General features: G+C 49.3%; 1 protein-coding gene across 4 annotated transcripts in view; it reads right to left on the bottom strand.

The window, feature by feature from the left end:
• Nucleotides 1-12,367, bottom strand: part of agbl4 (AGBL carboxypeptidase 4) — a 1,656,729-nt gene that overhangs the window by 995,213 nt on the left and 649,149 nt on the right. The gene's annotated exons all lie outside the window — the stretch shown is intronic.

The following is a 12,367-nucleotide window of genomic DNA, read 5'->3' as shown; positions in this document are numbered from 1 at the left end:
GCAGATGAAGTATAATGTGGATAAATGTGAGGTTATCCACTTTGGTGGTAAAAACAGAGAGACAGACTATTATCTGAATGGTGACAGATTAGGAAAAGGGGAGGTGCAACGAGACCTGGGTGTCATGGTACATCAGTCATTGAAGGTTGGCTTGCAGGTACAGCAGGCGGTTAAGAAAACAAATGGCATGTTGGCCTTCATAGCGAGGGGATTTGAGTACAAGGGCAGGGAGGTGTTGCTACAATTGTACAGGGCCTTGGTGAGGCCACACCTGGAGTATTGTGTACAGTTTTGGTCGCCTAACTTGAGGAAGGACATTCTTGCTATTGAGGGAGTGCAGCGAAGGTTCACCAGACTGATTCCCGGGATGGCGGGACTGACCTATCAAGAAAGACTGGATCAACTGGGCTTGTATTCACTGGAGTTCAGAAGAATGAGAGGGGACCTCATAGAAACGTTTAAAATTCTGACGGGGTTAGACAGGTTAGATGCAGGAAGAATGTTCCCAATGTTGGGGAAGTCCAGAACCAGGGGACACAGTCTAAGGATAAGGGGGAAGCCATTTAGGACCGAGATGAGGAGGAATTTCTTCACCCAGAGAGTGGTGAACCTATGGAATTCTCTACCACAGAAAGTTGTTGAGGCCAATTCACTAAATATATTCAAAAAGGAGTTAGATGAAGTCCTTACTACTAGGGGAATCAAGGGGTATGGTGAGAAAGCAGGAATGGGGTACTGAAGTTGCATGTTCAGCCATGAACTCATTGAATGGCGGTGCAGGCTAGAAGGGCCGAATGGCCTACTCCTGCACCTATTTTCTATGTTTCTATGACCTCGACCTGGAGCTCTAGGCGGATGATTCATCCTCAGGACTCAAACCCGGCAAGTACTGTGCACAGAATGGCACCTTTTAGAACGTGAATCTTCTCAGGGGAGAGAGAACAGGCCCCCTGAGTCCCTTAACTCAGAATCCGCCGAGAGGGGCTAATCGAGTAGCACCATGCTGGCGTTGCAGAGGGAATCACAGGGCTCACCAGTGCCGTTTTAAAGACTATGTGTGTATAGGCTGCAGCACAAAGGGCCACCTGCAGCGAATGTATAGAAGAAATATGACTCACTGTGCTGATGAAGAGTCTGCAGATGGCCATGAATCCAGCGTGTATTATGAAGTGATAGTCAGAGAGGCAGCTCAGCCCCACGATGAGGAGTATAGCGTGTTTACCTGCACCACCAAATGTTCTCCGTTGAGGCTGGAAGTTGAGATTGATGGCGTTCCAATCTTCATAGAAGTGGACACAGGGGCGAGCCAGTCAGTAATGAATCAAGAAGCCTTTGAGAGGCTATGGGACAATCAGGCTGAACGACCCAAGTTCGTCCCAGTTCAAGCAAAGCCTCGCACCTACACCAATGAACTTATCCCAGTCGTTGGTAGTGCGGATGTAAAGGTCCTCCATGACGGCGCGGTGCACAAGTTACCCCTGTGGATTGTTGCAGGTGATGGATCAACGCTACTTGGAAGAAGGTGAATGGAGAAGATCCATTGGAAGTGAGAAGATTTCATCCCTCCAGCTATCGACGTCCTCCACGCTCAGAGGAAAAGCAAGTAGGTGGGGGCCGGAGAAACCCAGGGCGGGGGACAGGAGGGGCCACATTGCAGCGGAGGTCTGGGGGGGTGAAGTGTGTTGGAGGGGCGGGCCTGGGGGCTCTGTGCCTCGGTGCGGGGAGTGTTCAGAGTGGGGTGGACAGGTTGACTGCGCAGATGGCGGTTGGTGGATATAGTGTGGTTGACGTCGCGGGGGGGTGGCTCCAGGGTGGCCGGGGCTAGAGGCTCGACATCCGGGGGTGTTCGGCACTTGGGAAGGATTCTGACAGGACGGGGCAGATTGGGTGCGGGAGGAGTGTTCCCGGTGTTGGGTGGGTCCGGAGCCGGGGGGGGGTGGAGGGTGGGGGGGGGGGGCACGGTCTTGGGATGGGGGGTGGGCTGTTTGGGGCTGGAATGGGGAGAGACTTCTTCACTCGGGGAGTTGTTGGCCTGTGGGGTTCCCTGCCGCGGAGAGTTGTTGATGCCAGTTCATTGGATGTGTTCGGGAGGGAATTGGATGTGGTCCTTGCGGCTGGGGGGGTCGGGGGTGTGGAGGGGGCATGGGGGGGAGGTGCTGGGGTGGGTGATCAGCCATGATCTTGTTGAATGGCAGTGCAGGCTCGAAGGGCCGAATGGCCTACTCCTGCACCTATTTTCTATGTTTCTATGTTTCTATGTTTCTAAGCCCTCACCTGAGGTTGGATCCGGCACCGGAGAGCAGACCAGCACAGCATCCGAGGCATAGACTGCTCAGCACGACTGCGTGGAGATGATCCAGCTGAGACGACCCGAACGCACCTTCCTGGCTCCAGTGGCAGGACTCCGGAGGAAGAAAATCGGATCCAGAGGCGACTTTCCAGCTTTGGTGGCAGAACCCGGGGAGAAGAGGATCACAGCAGTCGACATCATGGATGGAAGAAAGATGGCACCCAAACCACGAGGTGATGCGCTGAAGAAAAAGATGGCGGCGGCCAGACCACGAGGTGCAGTGCTGCTGGAGCAACACGTGGCACCAAGTGAAGAAGAGGATTGGGGTAAAGATAGCAAGCCTCTCTTAAAGGAGGCCTGCAACTCACCACACTTAAAGGGACAGTTCCACACTTTCAATCAATGTAATAACAACTGTGAGTTAGATGTAAAATGTGTAATTGATGATCAGAGTTGTGTACATGCAATAAGCAAAGAAAAGTCGCGCAATTGCGATCGGAGCTACAGGTTATTTACAATGAGTAATGCAACCTTGTGCGATGTAGGATTTCAACTACATACAGTCAATGCAGCGGGCAAACACCCATCGGGAGCACACAGGTCCAGCAAGCTATCCAATGCAGTAGCCTGCATCTCTGGGATCAGAATGATGCACCACGGAGTATCGCCACAAGCAACTAATACATACAAGCTGCAGAGCAAGCGATCTCAGGAGGGCAACAGCATCGGTATAGATACCCTGCTTCCGATTGGCTCCACCTACCAGGCACCCGATGGCACCAACCGCCACGAGCCTGAAAGAGCAAACCATGCTAAGGCGTAGCCCCCAGACCCTATCGCCACCAAGGCCAAACCCGGGAACAAAGGGTCACCCGCAATGGTTCTCCCAAATGGGATTGGGACCAGTCAGGATCCCAAACCAAATAACGCCCAGGCAAGCAAGTCAGCACTGCTAGACGACTGCTCCTCAGGGAGCAGCAGCGACCCGGGGCGCAAGAAGAGGACAGGGAGGTCACAGGCACCTGTGAACCTGCCCAACGTTAGGAGCAACGACAAAGGCCCCGAGAGCAGGCAACTTGAGCCAACCACGTTCCCACTGCCAGCACTGGGCACCACACCACTACCAGACTACCTGGACACTATCCAGCAGTTCTGGCATTAGTTTGTCCTCACGAACAGCACTGATTCCAAGTATATTCCAAGTATGTACCTCACCACTCACATGTACTTTCCTCTCTACGATACCACGAATGTAATACTGTCAATGCAAATTTTTTTTTCTTGGACTTGAATGTATATGAATGTAATGAGCCATCGGCACAATTTGCACGTGGAGGGGGGAGAGAATGGAGTGGTCATGGACGCACAAACAGAAACCACCAGCACCTCTACTGCCAACGAAACACCACCTACTCACCCAAGATGGAAATGACCCTTCAAGCGTCAACCAGATAGAGCTGAGCCCAGAGCACAGTCAATGCAAAGGCGATTTGCACTAAGGACTTGGAGGAGAGTGATGTCATGTATCCTACATGGTTACTGCTTGTACTATTACAAGGTGTGCCACCAGAGGGCACAGCAGTGGGAGACTTGTAGGTTACCTGTACACGTGTGCCAGGCTTAGTATAAAAGGCAGGACACCATTTGTGATCCTCACTCTGGAGTTACATTAAATGGACTAAGGTCACTACAGTTCAAGTACAACACATTGCCTTGTGAAGTCATTATCAGAGCATCTGAAGACATAACACTTTCAATCCCCTTCAGAATCGTGTATGTTTCAATGAGATCACCTCTCATTCTTCTAAACTCCAGAGACTATAGGCCCATTCTACACAATCTCTCATCATAAGACAGCCCTCTCATCCCAGGAATCATTGTAGTGAACCTTTGTTGCACCGCCTCCAAGGCAAGTATATCCTTCCTGAGATAACGAGACCAAAACTGTACACAATACTCCAGGTGTGGTCTCACCAAGGCCCTGTTCAATTGTAGCAAGACTTCCTTACCCTTATACTCCAATTCCCTTGTAATAAAGGACACATGCCATTTGCCTTCCTCATTGCTTGTGTACCTGCATCCTAGCTTTCTGTGTTTCCTGCACAAGGGCACCCAAATCTCTCTGAACACTAACATTAAGGGCTGGATTTTAGGCTTTTATGTTTTTGGGGCGACAATGATGGCGGGGCGGGAAAGTTAGCAGCTGGGAATAGATTGCACTTTAGTAGATAAGTTTGGGCATCTGGACCCTGCGTCAGGGGGCACAGCGCTAAGGGAGGCGTTGTAAACCTCTCTTGGCGCAAGCATGGGAAATTCTCGAGCTTAAGAGCCAGGCTGGGAGCGATCTGAGAGACATCGGGGTGGGGGAGAAAAAAAACTAGAAACAAAACACAAAAACATTCCCAAAACATTGCCTACGCCACCACAACACAAATCGCGAAAAACATTCAAAGGAAAAACAATCACACTTACCTTAGGAGTCCATTACTCACCTCTCCACCGAGGGGATGGTTGGACCACTCTGGTCTCCAGGCGGACATTGCGGGGCGCATTTCCGGCAGACGGGTCGGGCAGGAACTCAAACTCAGGCCAGTGTTGCACCCAGGGGCGTTATATACCGGTACAGCTATTCCGGGCAGTGTTGCTCAGCGCCGCCGCAAAGTCGGACCTGAGGATCGCTGCGGGGTGCTGGAGGCTGACTGCCCGCCCAGAAGACCTCACCGCCACCATTGCCGCCGCTCTGGGGCAAAAACTGGAGTGCAGAAGATCCGAATATCCAGCCCTTAAAAGGTTCTGGATAGGAGATGGGGTTTGTTGTTCTCAGGTAGCTGAAAGGTATTGAGTTTTGCAATAGACATGAAATGTAGCAGATTATGACATAACGGCTCGATTTAGGAATGAATGAAATACAATGCACCTTGAAATTCTGTGCGGGCGAAATTCGGTAGAGCCCCATTTCGGGTGCTAACTTTTAAATTTTTGAAAAGTTAGCGCCTGGCGAAATGACTTGCAAAATTGTGGGAAATTGGGGGGTGAAATTGCCACGTGCCTCGTTTGGAGGCAGTAACCTTCCGGAGCCGGGTCATTTATCGCCCGGCGCGGAATTCGGCCCTTTCGCCCCTCAATGCAGGCGGAGTGCTATCGGAGGCACACCATGACTGTAGAGGAGCGAAACAGAGGCATGTGAAAAAGGAACGGCAGTAATCATGGGGGATTTTAACCTACATATTGATTGGTCAAATCAAATCGCACGGGGTAGCCAGGATTGTTTCTTAGAGCAGCATGTTACAGAACCTACAAGGGAGCAAGCTATCTTAGATCTGGTCCTCTGTAATGAGACAGGAATAATAAACGATCTCCGAATAAAAGATCCTCTCGGAATGAGTGATCACAGTATGGTTGAATTTGTAATACAGATTGAGGGTGAGGAAGTAGTGTCTCAAACGAGCGTACTATGCTTAAACAAAGGGGACTACAGTGGGATGAGGGCAGAGTTGGCTAAAGTAGACTGGAAACACAGACTAAACGGTGGCACAATTGAGGAACAGTGGAGGACTTTTAAGGAGCTCTTTCATAGTGCTCAACAAAAATATATTCCAATGAAAAAGAAGGGAGGTAAGAGAAGGGATAACCAGCCGTGGATAACCAGGGAAATTAAGGAGAGTATCAAATTAAAAACCAATGCGTATAAGGTGGCCAAGGTTAATGGGAAAATAGAAAATTGGGAAAATTTTAAATGACAGCAAAGAATGACAAAGAAAGTAATAAAGAAAGGAAAGATAGATTACGAAGGTAAACTTGTGTAAAACATAAAAACAGATAGTAAAAGCTTTTGCAGATATATAAAACGGAAAAGAGTGACTAAAGTAAATGTTGGTCCCTTAGAAGATGAGAAGGGAGATTTAATAATGGGAAATGTGGAAATGGCTGAGACCTTAAACAATTATTTTGCTTCGGTCTTCACAGTGGAAGACACAGAAACCATGCCAGAAATTGCTGGTTACAGGAATGTGGGAAGGGAGGACCTGGAGACAATCACTATCACTAGTGGGGTAGTGCTGGACAGGCGAATGGGACTCAAGTTGGACAAGTCCCCTGGTCCTGATGAAATGCATCTCAGGGTATTAAAAGAGATGGCGGAAGTTATAGCAGATGCATTCGTTATAATCTACCAAAATTCTCTGGACTCTGGGGAGGTACCAGCGGATTGGAAAGCAGCTCATGTAACGCCTCTGTTTAAAAAAGGGAGCAGACAAAAGGCAGGTAACTATGGGCCGGTTAGTTTAACATCTGTAGTGGGGAAAATGCTTGAAACTATCATTAAGGAAGAAATAGCGGGACATCTAGATATGAATAGTGCAATCAAGCAGATGCAGCATAGATTCATGAAGGGGAAATCATGTTTAACTAATTTACTGGAATTCTTTGAGGATATAACGAGCATGGTGGATAGAGGTGTACCGATGGATGTGATGTATTTAGATTTTCAAAAGGCATTTGATAAGGTGCCACACAAAAGGTTACTGCAGAAAATAAAGGTACGCGGGGTCAGTGGAAATGTATTAGCATGGATTGAGAATTGGCTGGCTAACAGAAAGCAAAGAGTCGGGATAAATGGGTCCTTTTCGGTTTGGAAATCGGTTGTTAGTGGTGTGCCACAGAGATCGGTGCTGGGACCACAACTGTTTACAATATACATAGATGACCTGGAAGAGGGGACAGAGTGTAGTGTAACAAAATTTGCAGATGACACAAAGATTAGTGGGAAAGCGGGTTGTGTAGAGGACACAGAGAGGCTGCAAAGAGATTTAGATAGTTTAAGCGAATGGGCTAAGGTTTGGCAGATGGAATACAATGTCGGAAAGTGTGAGGTCATCCACCTTGGGAAAAAAAACAAAAAAAGGGAATACTATTTGAATGGGGAGAAATTACAACATGCTGCGGTGCAGAGGGACTTGGGGGTCCTTGTACATGAATCCCAAAAAGTTAGTTTGCAGGTGCCGCAGGTAATCAGGAAGGCGAATGGAATGTTGGCCTTCATTACGAGAGGGATGGAGTACAAAAGCAGAGAGGTCCTTCTGCAACTGTATAGGGTATTGGTGAGGCCGCACCTGGAGTACTGCGTGCAGTTTTGGTCACCTTACTTAAGGAAGGATATACTGGCTTTGGAGGGGGTACAGAGACGATTCACTCGGCTGATTCCGGAGATGCGGGGGTTACCTTATGATGATAGATTGAGTAGACTGGGTCTTTACTCGTTGGAGTTCAGAAGGATGAGGGGTGATCTTATAGAAACATTTAAAATAATGAAAGGGATAGACAAGATAGAGGCAGAGAGGTTGTTTCCGCTGGTCGGGGAGACTAGAACTAGAGGGCACAGCCTCAAAATACGGGGAAGCCAATTTAAAACCGAGTTGAGAAGGAATTTCTTCTCCCAGAGGGTTGTGAATCTGTGGAATTCTCTGCCCAAGGAAGCAGTTGAGGCTAGCTCATTGAATGTATTCAAGTCACAGATAGATAGATTTTTAACCAATAAGGGAATTAAGGGTTATGGGGAGCGGGCGGGTAAGTGGAGCTGAGTCCACGGCCATATCAGCCATGATCTTGTTGAATGGCGGAGCAGGCTCGAGGGGCTAGATGGCCTACTCCTGTTCCTAATTCTTATGTTCTTTTGTTCTTATGATCGGGCCCCTTCGGCAACATCAGCGCTACAATGCTCCGCATAGCGCTGACGCGGCAGAACGTCCTGCCACTTCAATTAAAGGGGATAGTTGCTGCACACTATGCAGTTTCTTTAGCAGCCGCCTCCAAATGGAGTACCGAGCAGTAGGATGGCGGACTGGTCGAGGCGAGGGCCGCCATTGTCGGGCCGAGAGAAGAGTCAGCCGACAGAAAAATATGGTGGCCCATGGCACAAACGGCCTCCCCTTTAAGAAGCGCCCCGGCAGTGGATGTTGCGAAGCTGGCAGTGACATCGCCCAGCACCATCCACACTGCCCCATGGGGCAAGTTCCCCCATGGGGCGCAAAACGGTCGGAGTGGGGCAGTGAGGGATATGTGCGCGCCAGCCCAGGATGTAATTTGCAGAGCGCGGCACTAACGACATAACGCCCCCCCCAAACCCCCCATCCTCCGGCTGGTAGCCTCGTTGCACCCCCGGAGGCGTTAATGGTGTTTTAAAAAGCGCAATTTCACTCTCTGGGTGTTTTCGCCTGAGGATTGAAGGGGTGAGTAAATGAAGTGAGGTGCTGCAGGGTCGCTATTGCCAGAGAGTTACCCTATTTCAGCTGACTTACATTCAGCAATCAGCCTTCAATCCTTGCCTCTAGCTCATTCCAGCTCTTAAAGGGCAGGTAATTTCAAACAGCATTGCTGCACTTGAGTCAGACCTCTCAGCAAGTGAGACACCTTTGTACGATGGCTGGTGCGAATCCTCCTTCAAGGGAGAGGGCTATACGATTTAATAATGTGGCGTTGGAGACATTAGTGGGGGCAGTGGAGAGAAGGTGGGAGTCGCTGTTCCCTGCATCTGGAAGGAGGCCATCGCCACAGGTATTCAGGACGATGTGGCGAGAAGTGACCGAGGAGGTGTCGGCCAGCATTGTGGTAGACAGAACCTAGACAAGTGCCATAAGAAATTCAGCGACCTCAGTTGGGTGGTGAAGGTGAGTACATGCTTCCACACCTCCTACATATCAGCCTCTGAACCTCTGTCTGTGCACACTGTGCAAACCATCACTTTTCCACCACTGAACCACCAAACATCTGCAGCTACTCACACTCACATCCTCATCTCACGCCTTGCCTACAGTCACAGCTATTCAACCACAGCAGGCATATCTTGCACATAACTGGCTGGACTCTTACTCACACAACATTCTTTCTTTTGCAGGCCAAGATGGCACATAACAGGAGGGAGCAGCAGTGGACTGGAGGGTGGCGGGGGGGAAACTCAACTGCGCAAGCTCACTGAGCTTGAGGAGCGAGTGCTGTGGCTCATTGGTAGTGGGCACTGTAGCCGGCGGAGACGTCGACCCCACTGGGGGCCACAACGTTATCTATATCCCCTCTGCTTTTCTCATCTCACTTCCCCGTCAAATCAGAAGGCTTTATCACTTTCCAGTTCCTGATATTGCCTGCCTTCCTTGCTCCATTCCTGTCCCCCTGCCCTCACCTTAACAAGAGTCTTGTGCCATTTATGCTTTCAGATAGCCAGCCAGCAGATGTGCAGCCTGTACCTGAGCCTGCCTCCCCGCACCCCCCGCCCTTCCGCACAGTCAGGAGGAAGAGGAGGAGGTGGAGAATGAGCCAAGCACTGCGTCATTGTATCTCTCACCCGCAGGCACCAGCTCAGATACTGGCACTACGTGTTTGTTAGAGGTTAGGTTAGTAGAAGGGTCTGCACAGGGTGATGCACTGGGACCTAGTGGCCTGCAGCAAGGCCAGAAGAAATTGTTCAGCATGGAAATTCCTTTGGGTATCCCTACAGCAGTCCTTTATTTGACGGAAGAAGTGGGGTTTCTTTGGAGGGAAGAAAGTCCAGTATGACTGCATCTGAAGTGTTTGGTGTCCATTCTCCCTCATTTTAGGAGTCAAATCTTTAAATATAGGTACATTTATGTATGAAGAGACCGGAAATCTCAGGACTATGTTGAAATAAATTGCAATCTGTTTATTTCCCTGCAAAATGTTACTATTGTTTTTTTTCCTGGTGCTTCCCCTTGCTGACAGTGTATGGTATATGCCTTATATTGTCTAATCTAGTGCTCCTTCTAAGTGTGTTGGAATGCCTATAGTTGTGTACTTCTTTATCTTGGGTCAGTAAATGGCCCTGCAACTATTGCTCGTACTTTAGGCTCGCATTGGCTGCTAGCTCCTTTCCTGCCCACTACCTGCCATTTTTGAGTTGTTTGAAGGAGCTGGCTGGGTTGGATGGTTGCCCGACCACCTGGGAGATTACCTGCCTTCTGTGTGCCTCTTCCTTTGCTCAGAGTGTTGTCATTTTTTCTGGATGATCAGGGATCTGAGAGGACACTCCATAGCCACCACTGAGGATTGTTAAGTCCGTTTTCAAGGTTTTCTTAACCTGATCCACTAGTCCACCCAATCCAGAGTGTACAGTCTCCTGCATATTGGAGCGCTAGTCTCAATAACTGCAACCACAGCATTTGTGAGGTAAACAGTATATATGTTCTTTGAACAAACCATACCATTCCAGGTGCTCTACTTATTTCCAATGACTGCTTGAAAAGGCTCCCTACAATTGGCAGCTCTCTAAGTAAGAATGCATGGCTCCTGCAACAAGGATGTGTCTGTCTGGGTCTCTTTTTGTCTGGGTCCTGGTCCTTTGCTGTCACCTCCTCTTCTACTCCTGACGTGCTGCATACTTTGCCAGATGCTGTATCCTGACCCTCACTATGTGAATTCCCCAAGAGGCATGTATGTGATCTGCTGTCTTGTGATAAGGAGTGTGCAACGGGTGCTCCTGAGAGGGGCTGGTTAGTGAATTATTCTAGTGACTGGTACATCACCTTAAGAGGCCCTGTAAAAAGAGAAAAGAAACATGAATTATCGTGATGCCTGTATGAAATGGCTGTGCACAGTTCCAATGTTAATACATTGAGGGTCATTCTGCTGCTCTGCAGATTGTGCCTGGGAAAGAGGTGGCCACGGGTCAGTGCGGACTAACCGCCCAGTCGACGTTCGCGACATTGCCCTCGGTGCTTTTTCCGGAGGTGTACATCAACACCCTGCTCCCTCCACTTCCGCCCCGCTCCTGTGTATGCGTCGGTAATGACGTAATCAAAGTGCGCACCGCCAAGGCCCCGCACCGGAAGCCAAATTGCCCTGAAATCTGCTTCCAGACACTTGGCAGGTGCACACTCTGGGTTGAAGACCACCAGTGGGATTTAAAGCCGCAGTGTGGCTCCCACCATTGTTGTCAGACAGATTTTTTTACCGTTTCAAGTATTGAAAGTTGGGTCACTGAGGACGGATTTTAAAATTAGTGGGCCTGCCTTTTCATAATCAGCAAGAGAGAATGCTGCATGAGATGGCTGTGTTTGAACAAGTTTTTTTAAAAAATGGGCTCAGTGATGGCAGCGGAACGCCTCCTCCACATTGTGCGCGACAGGGACGCTCGCAGAAGAAGATAACGCTGGCTACAATGGATGGGGAGGCAGCGGCCAAGGGACCCAGCTGACATGAGTCAGCAAGATGTAGAAGGCCAGGGAGATGGCACCCGACCACAAAATAGAGAGGTGCACCAGCAAGGACCTCAAGAAGGGCATGCCGCCAGGAGGAGGGTCAGACACGCAGACCCACAGCACCAGAGAGTGAGGGAGATGCAGAGAAGGCAGGATCAACAGGAGCCACATGTTTGCGAGCACCAGGATGCAGAGGGTGAGGACCAACATCAGCAGGAGGGAGAAGGCAAATGAGTCAGAGGAAGACACCTACACAGACATGGTGGCAAAAGACCCTATCATCAAAGGGTCTACAGATAACAGTTCTCCTACATGGTGATGACCTGTGTCTCCGCAGACCGCGATTCTGCAAAGACGTGGTAACGGAGCTGTGCAATCTCCTGCAGCCAGACCTGCAGCCTCAAACAAAGTTGAGGACAGCTCTGTTAGTGGCATCAAAGGTCACCATCGCCCTGAATTTCTATGCCACTGGATCTTTTCAAGCTACAACAGCAGACATCTCCAACATATTAAAATTTGCCATGAATTGTTCCATCCGTCAGGTGACAGATGCTCTTTATAAGAGGAGGAGGGTTTACATATCCTTTCCAATGAGCAGGGAGAAGCAGCTGGAGCAGCACACCAGATTCTTCAGGTTACCGGGCTTACCCAGGGTTCAGGGCTCCATAGACTGAGCTCATGTGGCATTGAGGGCGCCACAGGACAATCCTGAGATCTTCAGGAAAATCATGTTTGACAAACCTACTGGAGCTTTTTGAGGATTTAACTGATAGAATAGATAAGGGAGAACCAGTGAATGTAGTGTATTTGGATTTTCAGAAGGCCTTTGATAAAGTCTGATAAAATTAGTGTGCAAAATTAAAGCACATAG

The sequence above is a fragment of the Pristiophorus japonicus genome, chromosome 8 (assembly GCF_044704955.1).
Source record: "Pristiophorus japonicus isolate sPriJap1 chromosome 8, sPriJap1.hap1, whole genome shotgun sequence".
NCBI classification, from domain to species: domain Eukaryota; kingdom Metazoa; phylum Chordata; class Chondrichthyes; family Pristiophoridae; genus Pristiophorus; species Pristiophorus japonicus.
Note: the sequence above shows the minus strand (reverse complement) of the source record. Positions and strands in the feature narration are given on the sequence as shown.